The sequence below is a fragment of the Nomascus leucogenys genome, chromosome 22a, assembly GCF_006542625.1.
Source record: "Nomascus leucogenys isolate Asia chromosome 22a, Asia_NLE_v1, whole genome shotgun sequence".
NCBI classification, from domain to species: domain Eukaryota; kingdom Metazoa; phylum Chordata; class Mammalia; order Primates; family Hylobatidae; genus Nomascus; species Nomascus leucogenys.
This window is the reverse complement of record NC_044402.1, coordinates 16655887-16679363: the sequence shown is the minus strand read 5'-3', so window position 1 is coordinate 16679363 and position 23477 is coordinate 16655887. Positions and strand designations below refer to the sequence as shown.

The 23477-nt window shown below is 44.3% G+C and overlaps 1 pseudogene; it reads right to left on the bottom strand.

Annotated features, from left to right (window-relative positions):
- Nucleotides 1-311: 311 nt before the first annotated feature.
- On the bottom strand, nt 312-22670 carry LOC100585004 (annotated as a pseudogene).
- Between the last annotated feature and the right edge of the window lie 807 nt (nt 22671-23477).

The following is a 23477-nucleotide window of genomic DNA, read 5'->3' as shown; positions in this document are numbered from 1 at the left end:
AGAGTCTACTAATCTATCTGGTCATTTCTGTAGCCAGCAAGAAAGGGAGAAAGAGCATGGAAGAACCACACTCTGTGTCTTTTGTTGTTGTTGTTGTTGTAGAGTAGCTGTTCCATTTTTATAGCATGAGAACAGTACAATCTACTACTTATTCTGCAGTAACTCATTTCAGTGATTGAGAATTTCTGTGATATGCAGAGAGACGGCCTATATTTGGTCTCATCATCCACTTGATTCTAACATGATCTCTGCCCAAAGTTCCATTTCTTGGGCTTTGATATTTATTATTAAGCGCAAACGTTGTCTGCTTTTCACCTTGTCTTCTGCTTTCTGAGCAGGTTCAAACCACAGGAAGAAAAGAGGAGGCTAAAAGCTCAAAGTGAGTAAGTGTGAGAACCACAAGGAAGCCCACTGCTCCACAGTAGATGATCAAAACCACGTCCTCACGTGATAGGTGGCACTTGGAGAGGGCGTAGTCTGTGGGTGTGATGCTACCCATAATGAAACTGGGGTTGTTTCTGTTCCTCCAACTGAAAGATGAGAGGCTGAGCTCGGGGATTCATCCCCCGTGCTGCACCTCGCAGGTGCTGTGCGTGTGGCCGCTGAGGACCAGTTGTGGCTGGAGCCAACACAGCAGCTTTTGCGATGCCTCCCAAGAGAGCACATCATAGTTCTCCTTAATGGGATGTTCTTTTCCTCCGGAGGAGCAACATCTTCCCCAGAACGGTTAGTGTCACTTCTCCAATATAGAGGATAACGCTCTCGGGAGCAATTCAGTCTGTAAGAAACTTCAATGAGCCCTGCTTCTGCTTCAGAACAGAAGCTACAGCTGTCCCCCTTCAGTGCCATGCTGTTGACCATCACGAAGTTAATCCTTTCCAAGAAAACGGGCTTTCAGAGATGAATACTTTCTCAAACCATTCTACTTCATATGTGTTCATCTCATACCAGTGCCATGGTTTCCAGCAACTACCTTTAGCTGCACATGACTCGGGTGTCTGAACATTTTCTGAAACTGCTCCACATCATCCCCCCACGCCTCAGGGGTGCTCCACTTCCCTTCATCAAAGACATCCTCCAGGATGAAGACGACTTCTGGCTGCAGCAACCACAGGGCTGTCTGGAAGCCTCTCTCCACCTGCCATTCCCTTCGTAATTCGTCCAGCCAGTGACCTAGGAATTCCCCGAGCAAGTGGGTGTCAGCCAAAAACATGACTTTGAGCACAGGCTCACGCGTGGCCTGTTCACCATCATAGGCTGCGGTTTTCACTTCAGGCCAATTACACCAAAAGATCACTAAGTAATAGATTAAAAATTCACAAAACAGAAGCACAGCAAAGACAATGAATTTCAACAGCGATCAACTCTTCCTCTTCAACGGATGAAAATTCTGTCTTCCAAACCTCAAGCATTTCTCAAGCAACTAACAAATCCATCAAGGGTTCACCATGAGAAAACTGCAGAGCCCTGGGTAGGGTGATGGCATTCAGATCTTAGCTGGGTACTTGTAATTTTTCAGGAAAATCACCGATTCACCTCACCTTTTAAAGAGAGAGAGATTGGTATGAAGGTAGTTGGTTTCTGCTCCCCCAAATCAGAATGCGTTTGTAACAGCCACGCTTTCCCACTCTGTGCACAATGCCAGGCAGGTGGGGTGCACTGGGCGTGGTGCAGGAGCCCTTTCACCTGTGCCTGGTGACGGCTTCAGCAGCCGAGGGGCCCGGGCACTGCAGCCTGAGCCCGGCCGTGCACCCACCACACTCTGTGTCTTAAGATGTCATCTTGGGGATGGTTCATCCTCTTCTCACAATATGCAAGTGAGAACTTTTCAATATGGCTGCTGCCCCTAACACAAGGAACATTGGGAAACCTGGACCCCCACTGTTAAGCGTGCATCCGCTACTGAACCCTCGCCACGGACGATGAGAAGAATGGATTTTGGTGAATGACTACTCGTCTTTTTTTTATCACGTCACCCTTCCTTATCACCCATTCCTGAATACAGCCCACTCAAAATCAAAGCCACCATTTCTACCAAAAAGAGTGATCAGCAGTCTTTCCTGTACACTCTCAACTCTCGGTTTGGACACGCAGGAGTAGGAAAATGCTGGACCAGCATCCAAGACCTGCTTACTATTCCTACCTCTGCAGCAAAATGACTCTGTGACCTGGAGGACATTGTTTTATCCCTGTGCTTCAGTTTCCTCCCTTGACAATCAGGGATCATAATATCTATCAGGTAAAATCATTGTTGGCCACGTACACCGTATGTTAATAGTGATGGCTAACATTTATTGAGTGTTTGCTATGTGCCAGGTGCTGTTCTAAGTATATTGCATGTATTAATCCATTTAACATTCACACCAACCCTATAAGAAGGGTTCTATTATTGTCTTCATTCTACAGCTGAAAAAAAGTGAGGTACAGAGCAAGTAAAGAACTTGCCCAGGGTCACCAGAGTCCAAGTTCATAATCACTGCCTTCCTGCTTCCTTAATAGAGAGGTAAAGGGTTTTCAGAGTATTTTATCCTGTTTTCCTTGAATTTCCTGAACTTCCACTTTAGTTTATTGGCCATCTGGTCTGTCTCACTGTGAGATGAAGAATTCTTTCTAGGAAGGGACCATTGATTTTCCGTCCTCATGCCCCCAACCACAACCTATCTAGCCTGGTGCTTTCATGTAAGAGTTTAGTGAATGTGTGTGGATGATGAATCTCGGTAAATACAGCAATGCAATTTTTATTGAACTCATGATGCCATCATGGAAATGGCATAAATTTGCCATCACCACACCTGGATTCAATCCCTCTTCTCCTGGATCCTAGCTGTGCTAGACTGGGCAAATTACTTATCCACCTAACCTCATGAAGCATTCTTTTTCTCCCCATTGAAATGGATGTAATATAGAGAAAAAGTTAAGTTCTTAAAGCCAAGGTTTCCTGTGGCAACTTCTGCCACTTATGGAATCATTCATAACACTGAGGAATATATCACTAATGCACACCTTCCCCAGCAGAGATTGGTGTGGCTGGAACAAGGGAAGGACCAAAGTGCAAAGCCATGCTGGCTCCTCTGTGCTGTTCAAAAGAGGGACTTGGAGAGAATGTGCCCCTGACGAGCAGACGTGCTAATGAGCTTCCAGGTAAGCCTAGAGGTGAGTAGGGCTGGAGAACTCACATTTTTATTCTGCAAAAGTGACTGGGAATCAAATGGGAGAGAGGAGATGAAAAGATGGGAAAGAAAAGGGACCCAGAAAAATGCAGGGTGAGGGCTTAGCTGGGAGGAGAAGGCCACATGGGAGAGAGTCCTCTTGTTGGAAATGGCCTACTAAATGCTAACAGAGGGATGTCTGGTGTTCAGTTTCTTTTCTTGCTTTACAGTGAGGCATCCCCATTCAACATTCTAAACCTTCAGTATAGTCTTCTACATACAAATGCTTTGAGTTAATAATATGTGTTGTGTGGTGGTGGGGTAGGGGAGGGAGTGCTCCATACCTGGGTGATGTGATCAGAAACGGACTGCAACATGAGAGGAACAGCAAGAGAATTTGCAAGAAGTCAGAGGAGCTTGAAGCCAGAGATCAATGGGAAAACATAAGCTCCCACCCCCCACATATCTCCTGAGAGATTAGAGGAAACTTGGCTGGCTGTGATCGTACACACAGCAGCATTGGAATCAACTTAATTTGTTTGTTTGTTTGTTTGTTTTTGAGACAGAGTCTCGCTCTGTCACCCAGGCTGGAGTGCAGCGGCATGATTTCAGCTCACTGCAACCTTCGCCTCCCGGGTTTGTGTGATTCTCATGTCTCAGCCACCCGAGTAGCTGGGATTACAGGCACGCACCACCATGCCTGGCTAATTTTTTTTTTTTTTTTTGAGACGGAGTCTTGCTCTGTTGCCCAGACTGGAGTACAGTGGCACAATCTCGGCTCACTGTAAGCTCCGCCTCCCTGGTTCACGCCATTCTCCTGCCTCAGCCTCTCCGAGTAGCTGGGACTACAGGCACCAGCCACCGCTAATTTTTGTATTTTTAGTAGAGACAGGGTTTCACCATGTTGGCCAGGCTGGTTGTGAATTCCTGACCTCAAGTGATCTGCCCACCTCAGCCTCCCAAAGTGCTGGGATTACAGGCCTGAATCAATTTAATTTAAATCTCAAAGGGCAGGGGACCTCTGCTGGCATCTAGGCTACAAAGGTATACTAATATCCAAGAGTCATTTCTAAAAATGTAAGCAGCCTGTATGGCATGGCCACCAACATAAGAATGAGATGCCAGCCTATATACCATCATGGTAATATGATAAACATCAGCGCTGCCAATACCTACCTCCTAGAGCTGCAAAAATTGTAAAAATATAACGACATACATAAAAACTCAACAATGTAAAATCCAGCACATATAGGTCCTAAATAAACACGAGTATTCTCTCTTCTTCAGGTAGGAAAGGGCCAACAGGATCCAAAGATCTGGGGGAGATGGAGTGGGAGACAGAAAAATGGAATTTGGGAAAGAGTTCAGAGTTCTGCCATCCTCCATCCCTGCCAACCCAAGTGCCTTTTAGAGGCAGAGGGAAAGGGAGGACCCCCCCACTCCTAAGGGGAGAAGAGAGCCAGCCTGGGCCTCCAGCATGACACAGAGAGCAAACGGATGCTGGGGTGGTATGCTCCACCTGTGAACTTAATGTCAAGAGGTGGGACTTCCGAGGTCTAAAGATTTATTTAGAAAAAAATCCAAAATAGTTTAGGCAAAAAGGAGGATTTACAGGCTCCCAGAAATTGAAAATGCCAAGGGATGTAAAGTTTTCAGGCTTAGTAGGATTCACGAGGTCAAACCACGACACACATCCCTTGGCTCCTCTGTCCTCCATTTTGACTTTATCCTCAGGTTCCATGTGGTGACAAGATGGCTGCCCATCACCCAGCCCATATCTCTCATGGTTCATGTCACTGGCCCATCCCTGAACCATCACTGTGGCCAAGGAAACTAAATACACTGGTTAACCTTGGCCATTGTCTGGTGCTTACCTGCTCTCTGGCTTCACGTCATCCTATTCTCCCTCTCGCCTACTCTGTCTCCACTACATAAGCCTCCTTCTTGTTCCTCAAACAGCCCAGGCATGCTTCACCTCAGGGCCTTGGCCCTTGCTCTTCCCTCTGCCCAGAGCATCTTCCCTCAGAGATCTGCATGGCTCCTTCCCACTTCTCCTTTGGATCTCTGCACGAATGTCACCTTCCCAGCGAGGACCCCTGGATTTGAACTCACACTGATACCACCTGCTGCACACACTCACATATTCCCTATTCCTGTCTCCTGTCTTATTTTTCTCTAGAGCAGATTCCATCATCAGACTGTAACTAAACAAATAAGTAAAATAGGCAGTGTGTTAGTCTCCCTCCAACCCACACTGGTAGAAAATAAATTCCATGAGGCCAAGGACTTTTGTCTATCCTGTTCACCACTCTATTCCCAGAACCTAGAATAATGCCTGGCACAGGCTGGGAGTGGTGGTGTGCATGTGTAATCCCAACACATTTCAGAGGCCAAGGTAGCAGGATTCCTTGAGCCCAGGAGTTTGAGACCAGCTTGGGCAATATAGCGAGACCCTGTGTCTATAAAAAATAATAAAAAAAAAAAATTAGCGAGGCATGATAGTTTGTGCCTGTAGTCCCAGCTATTCAGGAGGCTGAAGTAGGAGGATCGCCTGAGCCCAGGAGGTCAAGTTTGCAGTAAGCTATGTTCACACCACGCACTCCAGCCTGGGAGACACAGCAAGACCCTGTCTCAAAACAATAATAATGTCTGGAACATAGAAAGTTATCAATAAATTGTTTAATAAATAAATCATAAGGTTACAAGCTCCAGATGTGGAAGGTCGGTAGGGGCTCCACTCAAAAGCCAGGGATTGAGGTCAAGGAGATGTGACTGCCTGAGTAAATGCGGCGAGAGGTAGCTACCAGTGGGAGAGTGAATGGCAGCTTGGCCTCTGAAACAGATGTCCGATTTCCCTCCCTGTGCACACAAGCCATTCCCTGGCTTCCACCTCAGAGTCACAGCTGGAGCTTCCTAAAGCAATTCCCCCTCTTAATGTAGCACCTCGGAGTGCAGACCCGGCCTCCTTCCAATCCCATTCCCCAAACTAGCACTGGGCGCCTGGCCCCACGTGGACAGGGACACTTCAGTCTTGCTCTATCCACCCCAATCCCTTTATTCCCCTCCCCTCCACCCCACTCCCCTTTGTGCCTTTTTACATGACAATCAATAGTGGCCGGGCTTTAGGGATATTATCAGAGCCCTGATTGCAACCTCTAACATTATAATTCACAGGGTTGCGGGGAGCATTAGTACATCCAGGATAAATTAATTCAGTGTAAGTAAGCGCTTTGAAGCCGGGCACATCGCTCGGCTTTCGAAGCTTAAGCCCTGTTTAGATTACTTGATTAAAGTGGGTTCAAAGCTTCGGCGATCAATATATTTTGCTTAAGAGCAGTGTTGCTACAGAAGCAGATTTAATTGCATCCTGGTGCCCTGCCTTGCAGATAGCTCTTTAGAATATAATGAGATATCACAGAGCCAAAAATTGAAGGTGGTGGAGGGAGGGAGGAGGGACAGTCATTCAAGTCACCACCCTGGAAATGCTGGGGACACATATTTGGATGATATGAGCATAAATAATCTCCCAAAATGAGAAGTTGGGGAAAACTAAAGATGGCAATCTCTGCTTATAAAATCTTGACACACAAGACACCAGAAGACAATCTCAGTTATCTGGCTGTTTTGAGGATGGATTCCTGGGTTGCGACTGGGGGAAACAATTAGTCCTCAATAATGTGACATTTTTAGGATTACAGGTTGGCACTTAATCAAAGTCAATGTGGTTAACGAGGGGGCTGACCGGATGGCCCCCACGAGGCAGGAGACAGGCGGCATCACTAATATCAGGACAGTTGTCTGAGTCTGCAGCAGGAGCCTGGACTAGGAGTCCAGGATGGATGGGAAGAGAGGAAGTCACGTGTATCACATGCCTACTGTGTGCTAGCTAGTGCTCTGGGAGTTTAATGCTTTTATTAGGTTGACACAAAAATGATGGCGGATTTTTGCCACTACTTTTAATGGCAAAAACCACGATTACTTTTGCGCCAACCTAATATTTTATTTAATTGTTAAGTAATGCTATTAAATGAATATAACTGTGCCCATTTTCCAGGGTTGGGCTGGTTGGGAAGGGAGTAAAGGCAGGATTTGAACCCCTGTTTCCCTGATTCTCAAAGCCATACTCTGCATCAGTTCTGGTCTCCATTCAGCCACTACCTACCTGTGGGAACACCTGCAAGTCATTTAAACAACCCGGGCTATAGTTATCTCTATTGTAAAATGAGAGGGAGACTAAGCCTCCTCTGACTCAAAATCTTTGGTCTAGAATAACTCTGGCCTGGGAGTCAAGACAGCCTGGGTTTCTGTCTTTGCAACATCAACAAGCCGTGTGATGGGATCATCGTTTCACCCCTCTGCTGCATCTACCCATTTACGATGCCAAGTCATGATGCTTACCTGGCCGTGTGGTAGCGTCAATGAGATGTCAGATGAGGGAGGCCTCTGAGAAGTTGTAAATATCACACAAGTGAATCTATTTAAAATCTTTAAATCAGGTGGGCCACAAACTCATCTCCTTTAAAGGAGCAGAAAACTCTCTATGCCATCACGCCCTGACGTAGTCCAAAGACCAGCTGACCACGTGTATTAGTCTGTTCTCACGCTGCTAATAAAGACACACCCGAAACCGGGTAATTTATGAAGGAAAGAGGTTTAATTGACTCACAGTTCTGCATAGCTGGGGAGGCCTCAGGAAACTTACAATCATGGCAGAAAGCACCTCTTCACAGGGCAGCAGGAGAGAGAATAAGTGCCCAGCGAAGGGAGAAGCCCCTTTTAAAAGCATCAGATCTCGTGAGAACTAATTCACTACCACCAGAACAGGATAGAGGAAACCACTCCTGTGATTCAATTATCTCCACCTGGTCCCTCCCACAACACATGAGGACTATGGGAACTACAATTCAAAATGAGATTTAGGTGGGGACATGGCTAAACCATATCGCCATGGGAGAGGAGCCCTCCACCTACTGACAGCCACACTTTCCTCTATCCTTGCAGTTCTCTCTCCTCATGGGTTCCAAAAGGTTCACCCCTCAATGCTCAATTCTCTGTATGAAATCCAGGAAGCCTCATGCCTTTTCCTTTCCAAGTAAAACCCGATTACCTTGGAGGACAGGGCTGGGGTAGGAGAAGGGAGTGAGGAGAAGTGGCCTCCTCAGCAAACATCCCACGGAGGCGGTCTGCATCTCAAACACATTCTTCCTTTCACAGCCTGAGGCAGCTGACAGAGCGTGGGGGCTCCGGAAGCCTCCCTCCCTTAAGTTTCCATGTAAAATATTTTTATTTATGTTATAACAACATGATACAGCACCATATGCCCGTGAATCAGACCCAGTATACAGTCTGCAGATTCGCCTCCCATTGGAGCTGAGCTGAGAGCAACAGACTTCAGAAAACTCAGAGGAGGACACATGCCCCAACTAGGGGGAAGCAGGAAAGGGACTGAGTGCATTTGCTTGTTGGCTCCTTGGGTAGGGGTGAAGGTGGGAAAGTGAAACAATATCTCCTGAAACTCTCATTCAGAGTTTCAAGAACATTCGTATTGGCCATCAAATCCCCTTTCAGGCTTTGGGAAACTCACCACCTTTTTGAGTATTGGTGGGTAGTATCATTGGCTCTCACTTTAAAAGCAGAAATTGCCAGACACTTGCTTTCCCAGCCTCCCTTGCAGCTAGGACATGGGCACATGAGAGAGGCTCCACCCATCCGATGTACTTAACCAGAGTTCGCATCCAGGGTTAGCAACATAAAGAAGCAGGAATGGTAGAAGATGCAGCAAGATGGAGTTATGGAGCAGGGGGCAGTGACAGTGGCCTGAAGCTAGGGGTGGCATCTGGTGCTGGTGGCAGTATTGTGTATGGTGCTCAGTAGTGGTGGAGGGAGTGTCTTGCAGGCCAGTTCTGCAGCATGATTGGGTCATTGCTCCTGTGTGCATGACCCCAGCCTGGTTCTCCAGGCACTCCAGCAATTCTGTGAGCTCTCTTTGAATGCATCCCTTTGGTTAAGTTTTCTGTGGCTTCCTCTTAGAAGCTCTTTGTAGATGCAGAACAGAAATCAGAAAGCTGGGGCAAAGTCCTGGCTCCACTGAGCCTTGGTGAGATGGGGCACTTGCGCTCTACAATTTTTGAGTCCTATCCTGCACTGACACACCATGGTGGGAGAGGAAACCTCCAGAACATGCACAGCATCCTCAGGCGTGACACGCAGGCTCTTTAGTCAGACTGGAGTTTCAGTCCTCCTGCCTCTGCTACCCACTGTGTTCCTTGGAGACTTACATCAGAAAGCCTCAGTTTCCTCCTCTAAGAGTAGAACCTAAGAATAGTACCCATCACATAGCGTGAGGTAAGGGCTAAATGCAATAATCCATGTAAAAGACTCAATAAATTCTAAATCTAAGTCAGCACAGGAATTGATTGATACAAAGATGTCCTGAGCACTCCTCCTAAAATGAATTCCTGCAAAACAGTTTAAGCTTTCATGCTTACTTAAAACAATAATAATATGCATGCCACTTACTTTGCTTTAAAATTACACTTTAAGGCTGTTAGTAATTTTTCACATTTTTAACTCTTTTGAGCTTTACAGCTACCCTGTCTTAGTCCATTCCAGCTGCTGTAACAAAATACCATAGACTGGGCAGCTTCTAAACTACAGAAATTTATTTCTCATGGCTCTGAAGGCTGGGAAGTGCAAGACCAAAGTACCAGCAGGTTTGGTGTTTGGTGAGGGCTGGCTTCCTGGTTCATAGACAGCATCTTCTCACTGTGTCCTTACGTGGTAGAAGGAGCAAACAAGCTCTCAGAGGTTTTATTATTTCATAAGGGCACTAATCCCATTCCTAAGGGCTCTGCCCTCATGGCTTAATCACCTCCCAAATGCCCTACCTCCTAATATCATCCCCTTGGGGGTGAAGATTTTGACATATGAATTCTGGGGGGACACGAACATTCAAACCATAGCATAACCTACACAAAGCAAATATTCTTATCCCTGTCTTAGAGAGGTAAGAGCCAGGGCTTAGAAAAAATAAAAATAAAAATAAATAAATAAAAAAATAAAAACTCACCCAAGGTCTATTAACTTGGAAGAGCAGGGTAGGATTAAAAACCAAGGTGTCTTTATGTGAATGTAGTTCCTAACTGTCCCTGAAGAGGTATGAGCCCCAAACAAGAAAATTATTTTTTGGCTCCAATGGTTTGTGCCCTTGTAGTTTCCCAGAGTCCCTGGAATCTAGCCATGGCTGAGAGCAGTTCTGCCCCTGGACTTTCCAACCATGTGAACTTGAAGCTCCCTGTGTTCACTTTAGTTTGAGTTGGTTCTTCTCGCTTGCCACCCAGAGCTCCAACTGGTTCAGAAGCTTCACCCCTCATGTTGTCTGCTTTTATCCATTCCATTCGACGGCCATTCACTGAATTATTGTGATGTGCCAGGGACCATGTCAGGCCCTGGGGATGCAATGATGAATGAGGTACAGTCCCTGCCTTCAGAATGCAGCCACCCCATGAGCTAGGGGTTGCCAGATGCTCCCACTTCTGTTTTCTAGGCTAGGAAACCTAGGCTCGGAGAGATTGAAGGACTTCACTCAGGGTCATAGCTTTCTAGTGGCAGAGCCAAGAAAAGAACCCCAGCAGATAATTTTCTACAGAGAACATTACTTCACCATTGGAGTCCACAGCTGATGGATGAGGGCACAACTCAACCACAAGTCTCAGGGGTTGCTTCTATCCTTTGGAATCCAATAAAGACTGAAAGAATAAATAAGTTCCAGAAAGGCTTAGAGGAGCTCACATGAATGATGGAGCCAGAATGAGTTATTACAGGGCAAGTCAAAGAGGCTCACATCCCTAACCTTTAGAAATTGACTTCACCGAAGGCAGCTACTGTGTTCTTCCCATAAAGCATCTCTTGCTACTACTGTCAGAGACAGAACAAAGGGACAGACCAAACTTTATTCTGTGCTCGTTTAGTGGGTCTCATATTTCAAAGGTTTTGGTCTCTGCCTCCCTCAAGAAATAGGATCCAAGTGCCTCAGAACTTATAATCAGGAAACTGAATCCCTTGCAGGGTAGAAGCAATGGTAGGGGAGACAGAGATTTGCTCCTGAGGTGAGTCAAATAAGCACAGAAATTCCCTACTTGGGCCCTTTCTTATAGCTCCAGAGGTAGTGCCTATAGTTCGAATGAGAACAAAGAAGGAGGTGGTCACAGCACAAAGCCACACATCACACTGCCTAGCCATCACCATGGCAACAGCAATGTCCCTGGGAAGCCGGGAAGAGGAAGCTGCTCCTGCCGCCATTTTCTGCCTAACAATCTGACTGGCAGCCTCTAGGTGATGGGGAAAACTGGGGACAGAGCCGGCCAAGTGTCCAGGCTCACTTCTGTCCAGAGGCACCCTTGTGTCCCTAAGTGCCACCTGACCTCCTCTGTTCCTTCTCCAAACGCTCTTGAACACTATTCCCTCAATAGCGGGCTCCTTTCTTCTCCCTCCCAGCAGCCAGTTAGTGACCTACTTTTCAAACTTAACATTTCCCAGAATATCTGAACTAAATGAAGCCTCAGGTGTCATCTATTTCTACTGCTCCCCCATTTCCTCCCCCATTTTTCAGAGGAGGACAGGAAAGCCAGGCACATCATGTGATTTGTCCTGTGTCTTTTTCTAAGGAGCGCCATGACCAGAACACATTACTGTGAGCCAGACGATCTGTAACCCACAGCACCTCATTTTTCACTCCCCTAATAAAGTCCCATGTGCCGGGTTGATCTTGCCTCCTTCCCCCACCAGGTCTCCTCGATGGCCAAAGTGGAGGAGCCGCAGCCAGAGACCTGCCTCCACCCCACCAACATGTTCCCTGTGTTCCTCTCCACAAGTTTACCATGGCAGTGGTTTTAGAAAAGAAGTCAGCTGAGGAGAGCCAGCTTGGATGACAGCACAGACTTACATTTCAGAGTCTCTAAAAAATTCCCTAAAAAGAAGGGCAATGGTGGATATTTACATTGTAATGTATTAGAATCAGCTTTAAATGATTTCAAAATGTTAAAACTCTCCCTATATTCTCAGCCTTTTGAGAGAACAACTATTCCCATTTTTTCCATCCCTTTTTCATTAGTCATAGAAGGATCTATGAGCAAAATGACGTAGCAGCCATGTGCCCAACTGATCTCGGTCATGTGACGAGGTCTTCTCTGCAGAGGGACTCTAGGAATCCGTGCAACACAGACAGATGGGCCACACAGACCGCTTTCAAAATAAGGGTCCCTTCCTCACTTACCTTCTATGATGACAAGCATCTGCCTGAGCCTGAGGCTGAGCCTGAGAGTGGCCGAGGTGCCTGGGACCAGTGGTTCGCAGCCTTGACTACATATTCGAGTCACCTGGACATTAGTATTTTTTAAAACTCCCTGGGTGCTTCCCATGTGTGCTAAGGTTGAGCCCACTGCTCTAGGGGTTAGAAATGGTTCCACCAATTTTTGGTTAGCAGGTGATAGGGAGGGGCCTTGGGGCCAACTCTTACTTGTTGGAAACCCCTTCTGCTCCCTACAACCCTTGCAATGACTTGATCTACAGTGAGAATAATGCTGATGAATACAAACTGTTCAGTGGAAAGATTACAATGTGACAGAAGTTTTTATTTGCTTTTTAGTATATTTTATTTCTTATAAAATATAATACATGTATTAATATTATGTAAAATACAACAAATTATAGAAATAAATATTTAGATTTTATTTTAAATTTTGTTTTTATTTTACCTTCTTTTTACAGGTGCACCTACAAATGAGTCCCTATTTGTAAACTAATGAGGAAGTGAAACATGCTCTTAAGTTAGGGCTGAGCCAAAGGACTTGACAACACAACACTATGACACTAAAACCTCTTGAGGCCAGGGGTCTGAAGTACTGGGACAGGATCCAGGAAATCCCATAAGGCAAAGGGACTGTAACATCTGCCCTGGGGCATTGGTAACTTTCTCCTGCACTAGCCTTGAGGCTCCACCCTCTGCACTCTGGGGTCTGGCAGGTTAAATCCTTAGACACCTTGATTCAGAGGATGAGTCTAGGCAGAAAGATCCAAGCTCATCATCCACATGGGAGAGACTATCTCCTGGTGAAAGGAAAGTCATTTCTGAAATCCGACATCCCTCCAATTATATATAACCTATTTTCTCCCTACCTTGTAACTTACTTTTTAAAATTTTTATTTGTTGTTGAAGTGAAATTCACATAGCATAAAATGAATGATTTTAACGTGAACAATCTGGTGGCCTTTAGTACATTCACAATGTTGTGTGACCACCACCTCTATTAAGTTCCAAAACACTTCTATCACCCAAGAGAAAACTCTATCCCAGTAAGCAGTTACTCCCCATTCCTTTCTCCCCCAGCCTGTGGCAACAACCAACACATTTTCTGTCTCTATGAACTTATCTATTCTGGACATTTCATATAATTGGAATCATGTACCATGTGACCTATGCATCTTTCATTTAGCATAATGTTTTTGAGGTCCATCCAGGTTGTAGCATGCATCAGTACTTCATTGCTTTCAATACCTGAATAATATTCAATTGCAAGGAAGTACCACAATTTGCTTATCCATTTGTCCACTGAGGGATGTTTCCACCTTTTGGCTATTGGGAATAGTGCTGCTATGAACATGCATGTATGTATGTTTGTTTAAGTATCAGTTTTCAATTCGTTTGTGTATATACCTAGGAGTGGAATTGCTAGGTCATATGGTAATTTTATATTTACTTTTTGAAGAACAACTATACCCTTTCCCCAATCTACTTTTATAGAAGAAAATAATAGAAGCATAAAGAGGTCCTTCCGTTCATGGGGAGCTGAGATTAGGAGTCTTGACTTCTTGTCTCCTCTTCTTCCTGCCCCCTACAAGCCCTGCTATTGAAAATGTTAACATCATGCTTGGTCCTGAAGTTTGTGTTGTTGGCTGATGTTCCTGCATGTACTCTAAATTATGATGCTCTCCACAGAACTGTTGCCTGAGAAGAGACAAGATTAGTGAAGTTCTACTGACTTTGGCAGTCCATAGGAAATTTCCTCTTGTTTCCAAATCCCACACATCTGCACATTTTATTACTCATGTCTTTCTCCCAAAAGTGGAAGGCGGAGGAAAATGCTTGTAGCTGAAAGTTCTGGCACAATGTATGTTTGGCTGCTAGAGTCACAAAGATGAATCATGGTATACACACTTTGTCTAGAGGGAGACATAGACCTATTCATTCAACATTCAAGGAATAAGTATTGAGTATATATTAGCTCATTTAATACTCATACAAACCCTAGAAGGCTAAGTAATCATATTATTCTCACTTAGATGAGAAAACGAGGCAAAGAGACTTACTAATTTGCCCAAGATCACATGGATGGTAAGTGGAGATGCTGGGGTTGGAGCCCAGGAAGCCTTTTGATAGCTCATGTCCCTGGGTCAATGCTCTATGCTCCTTGGGATGGGGGCATTTAACTCAACACCACTCATTGCACAGTGAAAGGATCCCGTGACCACCACCAACCTACCCAGATTCCCCCACCCAACTGTCTGCCTTCCGCATTTGTCTAATACTAACAAAGACCCAGCAAGGTAGCATATGCTCATCCTGATGCACAACCAGCTCCCTGCTGGCCAACCCTGAGAGATCCCATGCAGGCAACTGGAGACAGATGAGGCAGAACTGGGCCACCTGCAAGGATGGATTCAGAGCCAGTCAGACTCTCCCCTCCCTCCTCTGCACAGTGGCCTTTCTTTCCAAGGCACCTGCTCCCTACATCCCTGTCCTTTTCCTTCAGATGAGCCCCTTAGCCATCACTAGGCTGAGCGTCCTTCACAATCCAAGAAAATCTTCTGGTGAAATGCTGTTCTGGATTCCCTACTTCAGTACCTCCAAGACTGGGGGTTCCTCAGGAGTAAGGACCAAATCCTATTTACCTTTACATTTCCTAGAGCACATATTTATTTACATTTCTGGCCAGGTGCAGTGGCTCATGCTTGTAATCCCAACATTCTGGGAGGCCAAGGCAGGAGGACTGCTTGAGCCCACAAGTTTGAGACCAGCCTGGGCAACAAGGTGAAACCCCCATCTCTATAAAAAATTAAAAAGTTAGCTGGGCCTGGTGGTGCACACCTGTGGTCCCAGCTCCTTGGGAGGCTGAGGCAGGAGGATCACTTGAGCCCAGGAGGTCATGCCACTGCACTCCAGTCTGGGCAGCAGAACAAGACCCTGTCTCAAAAAAAAAAAAAAAAAAGATCTGATAATCTTTAAGAAGTGAAGCATTTAGAAAGAGGAAAATGAAATACAGAAAGGCAAGATAAATGAGGAAGCACAAGAAAGTCAAATTTAAGATTGGAAAGGGATATTAGAGATGGCTGAGGAAGGCACTGCAGCTATGTTGCACACGACTGGAGGATTTCTGCTCCCATTCCTGTGACAGACATTAGTAGTCAATCATAGATGTCTTTCCAACTTTCCATCTTCCGTTTTGGACTAAGCTTTCAAAATATTCTCAACACAGCACACCACTGCAGCAGAGTTGATGCTTGAGCTGAAACCTAATGCCATCCCTAATTTCTTATTTCAAAGATGAGGAAACTGGAGCCCAGTTGGGTTTCAGCTGGTTAATTACAGGCTGGTCCCAGTATCTGGGTCCTCTAATGACTGAGCCCCAGATTCCCCACACTGGTTTCCAAACCTGAGGGCCACTTGGGGTAAGAAAGGGGACAGAAGAGATGAACAATAGCAGGTGCTAAGCTACTACTTGGAACACCAGTATGAATTTTGTTTGTTTAGAAAGCAAAAATCTCATTTATTGTTTGAGTGCATATATTTTCAAAAGTAATAGATGGTCACTGTAGAAAATTTGAAAACATCAAAAAGTAAAAGGAAAGCAATAAAAAAATCTGTAATCCCACCCCCCAAAGATAACTAATGTTAATATTTTGGTTATGATTTTTATATATTCTGGGGGTAGGTGAGTATGAGTGTATGTACATAAAAATATATATTTTAACAAAATCTGAATATTTCTGTGTATTCATATATGCACACACATATTTGTTATCTATCTTTTTTTGCTGTTTTTCCAGAATTGCTGCTGCTCAGACAGTGATATAGTGAGATGTAGGGTGAGGAGCAGCTTCAAGCATCAGGGAGCAAGATAGCCAGGTGAGAGTGCCTCATACTTTGACAGTATTATAATTTCTTGTCTAGGCCTGTGAAGTCAGAAGCACATGTTAACATATTAATGTTTTACCCCATTAACCAAATATATTTTTAAACATTAGCATACTCAATATTGTGGTATATGTGTAGGGGAAACCAGTGCTCTTACATTTGGCTTCAAGAAGTGTACATCAGTACAAATTTTCTGGAGGAATACATGTCAATAGGTAACAAAAACTTTGGAAAAACACATGTCCTTTGTTTAAGCAATTCTACTTCAGGAAATTATTTTAAGGAAATGAGGAATATGTAACAAAAAAACGCACACTGAAGCTTTCATTATGATAGCAAAGAATTAGAAATAATTTAAATATCCAACAATATGACGGAACACAGTGCAGCCATTAAAATATATTAAATAAGAATATCTAAAGATACACGTTTATACCATATTGCTAAGTAACAACATGCAGATTACAAAGCCGTGTGCCCAGCACAATCCTCTTGTTGTATATATGTAATGTGTCTGGGTACATGCATTTGCATGCCTGTATGCGTGTATGTGTATATGTGTAGGAGTGTGTTTGTGTATGTGCATTAGGCTGGAGGTGCATATCTTAAATGAGCAGCTTTCTCATGAACAGCAGGGTGAGATTATAGATGAGTGTTTTTCTTTGGGCTCTTCTGTATTTATCATATTTTCATCAATGAATATGTATTACTTTGGTAATTTGAAATTTTAAAAAATGTTTTAAAAAAGCACCAGCCCATTTGCCACCTGACAGATGGGAAACTGCTCAAGCATAGAGAAAAACAATTGCTTTAAAGTTTTAAAATTAATATTTTTTTAAAAATGAGATTTGAGTCCACAGAGTGAACTTTAGACAAGCTAATCAAGGTGCCCCTGGGGGATCAGACTCTAGTGTAGTTTTAAATAAATATCACTAATTTCCAGTCACTATTTGCTAAAATGAATCTGAAGGGTTTAAAACAAACCCTTCAGATTCCAAATCACATCGTTCTAAATGAACACCTTGGCTCTTCAATCCTGTTCTTCTAATCGGCCTCTTCTCTGTGATTAGGCAGGCCCCATCTGCCATTTTGCATCAGGCCAGCTTATGAACAATTGTCTAGAAAATGTGTAAAATACATAATAAAGCACGATTAGCTGAAAGCCTTAATTAATCAGACATTTTTGGCTTTGTTTTTTAGGAGAAAGATCAAGATAAAATGTAACAGGCTTAAAAACGACAAAAAGTGCTAAAGCTCAACTTCATGTGCGTCCTTTTGCCTGCTACACTTTCAAACTAATCCTAAAATACAAGCAAAAAGAAGCTCCGAAAAGCAAATAGAAGAAAATTAACATTGCCCATTATCTCATCCTGGTGATTTAGCCACCAAGTATGTTTTTGTGCACATGCTACCAGTCTTTAATGCATCCAAAACACATGCACATATATGCACACACACACACACACACACACACAGGTACATCTGGTAGGATGACTGTGAGGGTTGATCCCTTCCACACAGAAGTTTGTAACTGGAGTAATAATATTTGAAATGTGTCGACAATATTTAGTTTCTGGAGGTACAGACATCATTTCTCTTTTGAGGCAGACTTCTATTGTTTTCAGAAAAAGCCTCAGTCTGGGCTCTTTTAATTGCACAAATGTAAATGACTTACCTACAGTACCGAGAGAAAATGGCAAAGTCACCTTAAATATGACCACAGCTGTTTAGTCGGACACAGTTGCTAATAGAAATGGGGCTGTTCTTTAATCTGATTGTGCTCTTCATGCATTAGAGAAACAGTTTTTATCTAAACAAAAATTTGGGTTGGCCTGTTGGTGTTCCTTATGTTGTGTTATTTACAACTGGATTTGGGAATTGGGCTGACAACTGCTGTATTTGCTTGTTCTAGGTTAGAGGTGTCAGACTAAATCCTGAGTGCCTGAATGCACATGGTAGGTGGGTAGGTGGGGAGGGTTTCCTCTAAAGGAAGTAGATCATTACTCTTTCAGTCATCCTGAGTAGGCGTGAGGGTCACTTCTTGGACCAAGAAAGGGCTACCTTATTTCATGGGGTCTGGAGGAGGGCTGGCCTGTTCCCTGCCCTGTGGAGGCCTCTCAGGCTCCAAGCACAGACCCTGAGTAAGGATAGTTTTGGGCATGTGAGTACCAAAGGGATGTAGAGTCCTTAGATGCAGTTATTCGCTGTACTTGAGTCTGTGTTATTCCCCCAAGCATTCAGCAAAAATTTGCTAAACATTTGAGCTGGGATTTCGGCGCTTTAGGGCAGCTAAGTAGCAAGTGGCCTAGAAAAGAAAGCTACTCTCCAAGACAGCCGGAGGTGACCTGCAGGCCTTCAGAACCGTACTGCAGCCAAGCTAGGACTGCTAGAGGAAGTAACAGAAAGCAGGTCGGGTTTGCGAAATGGTCAAGCATTCCCCAGCGCTTCCCAGAATGACCTTGGGTGGAAACTGGAAGAAGAATGGATTTTCTGTCATCTTTGAGGTGGGGAGTTTGGAAGAATTATAATTTGGTTATTTAAAAAATGCAAACTTATTTTGTGCTCCAGCTGGGAAATGGGTGGTATATACTACTAATATATCTATATATCTATATATATATAGATATATATTTTAAAAGAGGGGTCGTATGACATTGCATTTTGTAACCTGTTTCACTTAAGAATATATTATAAAATTTTTCATAACATTAAATGCTTTTTTATTTTTATTTTTTTGAGAAAGGGTCTCGCTCTGTCACCAGTCTGGAGTGCAGTGGCGTGATCTTAGCTCACTGCAACCTCAGACTCCCTCGTTCAAGCGATTCTCTTGCCTTAGCCTCCTGAGTAGCTGGGATTACAAGTACACATCACCATGCCCAGCTAATTTTTGTATTTTTTAGTAGAGACGGGGTTTCACCATGTTGGCTAGGATGGTCTCCAGCTCCTGACCTCATGATCCGCCCACCTCGGCCTCCCAAAGTGCTGGGATTACAGGCGTGAGCCACCACGCCAGGCCACATTAAATACTCTTAAACAACATTGTTTCATATGACTGTTACATATTCTAATGCATGGATGTGCCATAATTTATTTCCACTTTTCACTATGATAAGTGACACTATGATGATGAATATCTTGCTAAATCTTTGAATATACCTACATCTATTTAGACTAAAATCCTCGAAGCAAAATTCCTAAGTCAAAAGACATGCACTTTCTTTTTTTTTTTTTTTTTTTTTTAGACAGAGTCTTGCTCTGTTGCCCAGGCTGGAGTGCAGTGGCTCGATCTCGGCTCACTGCAAGCTCTGCCTCCTGGGTTCACGCCATTCTCCTGCTTCAGCCTCCCAAGTAGCTGGGACTATAGGCACCTGCCACCACGCCCGGCTAATTTTTTGTATTTTTAGTAGAGACGGGGTTTCACCATGTTAGCCAGGATGGTCTCCATCTCCTGACCTAGTGATCCACCTGCCTCAGCCTCCCAAAGTGCTGGGATTACAGGCGTGAGCCACCGTGCCCGGCCAAGACATGCACTTTCAACATTCTGCCACATTGTCGTACCCAAAGATTGTATTTCTACCAGCAACCTTAAATTCTTAGCAATTCAGGCTAGCGTTACCATTAAAAATAATGTGTGACTTTTTATGGCAAAATCAAAAGAGTACCTACTGGCAGTGTATACATTTGCCTGCATGCCAGCAATCAGAGAGTGCATTTTCTGTGAAGAACTTAAAAACAAGAACAAAACCTACTGAATTTAGTTGGTCTGCTTTTTATTAGCACCATATGTGAGCAATACTAAACATCGTTGGTGATAAACACTCCTCAAAAACATGTTCTTTGGGTTTAAGCTCTAAACAGTTTCTGTGGCTATTGTTGAACTTTAATAAGATAGATGGAACCTTAACATTAGTGCATTTTTATGACATCCTTTAATATAAATCGCATTCTGCATGGGAGTTAATCTGGAAACTCCCAGTGAATGTGGTTGCCCCCAGTACAGGACACTGGTGAAGCAGCTACTCAGGTGATTTTCAAGGTCAAGTTCACGATGGCTTGAAATCATTTGAGTTTACTTGGGGCACATTCATATCCCCACCCTCTGTGGTACCACAGATGGTTGTGTTTAAACAGAAATATAAAATAAACAATGATTTGAAATAAACGATGACAGCATGGTGATTGCAACGACAAAGAAAGAGAACTTGAATGACCTCATCCCATGTGACCACTTGAAGTTTTAATTTATGTCCAAATTTAAAATGAAACAACATGCAAACTGGGAGGTGTCATAAGTTTTGTTTTGAAAATACACATTTTAGTTTGTGCTCGAAATATTTTGTTGAATTTAAATATGATCTCTAGCCGGGTGCCATGGCTCACGCCTGTAATCCCAGCACTTTGGGAGGCCAAGGCGGGCAGATCACGAGGTCAGGAAGTACGAGACCAGCCTGGCCGACATGGTGAAGCCCCGTCTCTACTAAAAATACAAGAATTAGCCAGGCATGGTGGCACACACCTGTAATCCTAGCTACTCAGGAGGCTGAGGCAGGAAAATCGCTTGAGCCCGGGAGGCGGAGTTTGCAGTGAGCCGAGATCCCGCCACTGCACTCCAGCCTGGGTGACAAAGCGAGACTCCGTCTCAAAAAAAAAAAAGAACTCTAAACCCAGGTGTGGTGGCTCATGCCTGTAATCCCAGCACTTTGGGAGGCCAAGGTGGGTGGATGACTTGAGGCCAGGAGTTCGAGACCAGCCTGATCAACATAGCAAAACCCTGTCTCTACTAAAAATACAAAAATTAGCCGGGCATGCTGGCGCACACCTGTAGTCTACTACTCAGGAGGCTGAGGCAGGAGACTCGCTTGAACCCAGGAGGTGGAGGTTGCAGCAAGCTGAGACTGTGCCACTGCACTCTAGCCTGGGCAACAGAGCGAGACTCTGTCTCAAAAAATATATATATATATGATCTCTAAGATTGAAGTTTGTTCTTCTTTTAAAATAATTGCTAGTTTAAAGACTAAAGAACTAGTCAAGAAAATGAAACATCACTGAACAGTTATTAATTACTGAATTATTTTCATGAAATACTATTATATCACTGCCATGATCTGAAAGTGTGTGTCTCCCTAAAATTCATATGTTGAGATTCTTACTCCCAAGGTGATAGTATTAGGAGGTGGAGCCTTTGGGAGGTGATTAGGTCAGGAGAATGGAGCCCTCATGGGGGACTGGTGCCCTTGTTAGAGAAAATCCAGAGAGCTGCCTTGCTCCTTTCACTGGGGAGGACACAGCCAGAAAACAACCTCTTCGAATGACGAAGAGGGCCCTCACCAGTCACCAAATTTAGCAGCACTTTGATTTTGGAATTCCCAGCCTCCAGACCTTGAGAAATAAACATCTGTTGTTCATAACTAATCCGGTCTTTTTTTTTTTTTGAGATGGAGTCCCGCTCTGTGGCCCAGGCTGGAGTGCAGTGGCGTGATCTCAGCTCACTGCAACCTCCGCCTCCCAGGTTCAAGCGACTCTCTTGCCTCAGCTTCCCGAGTAGCAGGGATTACAGGCGCAAACCACCATGCCCGGCTAATTTTTTTTTTTTTTTTGTATTTTTAGAATAGACAGAGTTTTGCCATGTTGGCTAGGCTGGTCTCGAACTCCTGACCTCAGGTGATCTGCCTGCCTTGGCCTCCCAAAGTGCTGGGATTACAGGCGTGAGCCACCGGGCTCAGCCCCAGTCTATGGTATTTTGTCATAGCAGTCCAAACAGACTGACAATCAGATTATAAACAACTGTTTAATATTTAGTTGTGTGCCGTAACCATTATTTTATTTTTAGAATCTTTAAACCTATATATTCTATATATAAAGTTTAGTAAAGAATGTTTTCAATGACTACATTTCTCTTCTGGCCATTGTTATTACTTGTTTCATTTCATGATTGTTACAGAATATACAATATATTGTTGCCATATAGAGAGGAGGGCAGTAGTTAATGAATGATCTGTTCCAGGCAGGACTGGCTATATAATTTCAAGGGCCTAGTCCAGGGCCTTTTGTTCAAAAATGATGAAGAATTTCAAGATGGCAACAGTCGAGCACTAAACCAAGTAGGGGTGCCTTTGAGCATGGGCCCTCTGCAACTCGACAGATCACACACCCGGACAGCTGGCCTTGACTCTGAGTGCCCAGTATTCGGGGAATGCCACTGTCCCCTGGTTGGTTTCCTTTCTTGACTCCAGGTGAGGCTGTCATATCAGCAGCCCCTCCACCCTAACTGTCAGCAAAGAGCTGCTGCTCAGCACGATGGCTCCAAAGCCCCTCAGATTCTCCATCATTGCCGACAGGTGAAATCAGATCCAATTCCCCAAGCCACACCAAAGCACCAAGACAACGATGAACTCAGAAAAGTTTGTGTCCCAGAACTGCCCCCTCCTAGATCTTTTAAAAAAAAAAAAATCATTTTACCAAATGAGTAGCTTTAACTGTACCCTGAAAAAACGAACTCTTGTTCTCTTGTCTGGGGTCTCTCTGGGGCTGAGTTTTATGCTGAATCTGTACTGAATACTGGGAGGTAAAGTTGGCCTACTTACCTCCTCCCACACCACTGCAGGAACATCCTCAAGATGGCTTGGGAATCACAAAACTGCAACTATTTGAAGATAAAGGGACGGTGATCAGGGTTGCTTATCTTTACTCAAGTGCCTATTAGGCTCCATGTCCCAGACAAAGGAGAAAAGCAAGGACCAAGAAGCCCTGTCCAGGGCTGCAGGGTCAAGAGGGCTCCTTACACAGTGGGCAGAGCAGCCCAGCCCAGGAGCAAGCCCTGATTTGATGAGTGGGAGAGGCTGTGAGACAATGAGCATCCCATGGCCTTGATACTCCCATCTATAAAAGGAGCATCTATAAAATGCTCCATGCTTGATAGGTTGCTAGGAAGAAATAACTAATAAAAACCCGCTTGGGTTGCTTAAAGTGCATTCGACACAAACTCAAACCATACAAAGGAATGTGCTTCTAGGGTTTTCTTGTGGAGGCTGGGAGTAAATGACCCACAGCCTTTGCAAAGAGGCTGCCAGAATATTTGAGACAAGAGTCTTGTTTTCATTCACGACAAAAAGGGATGCACTCCTCAAAGCGAAGAA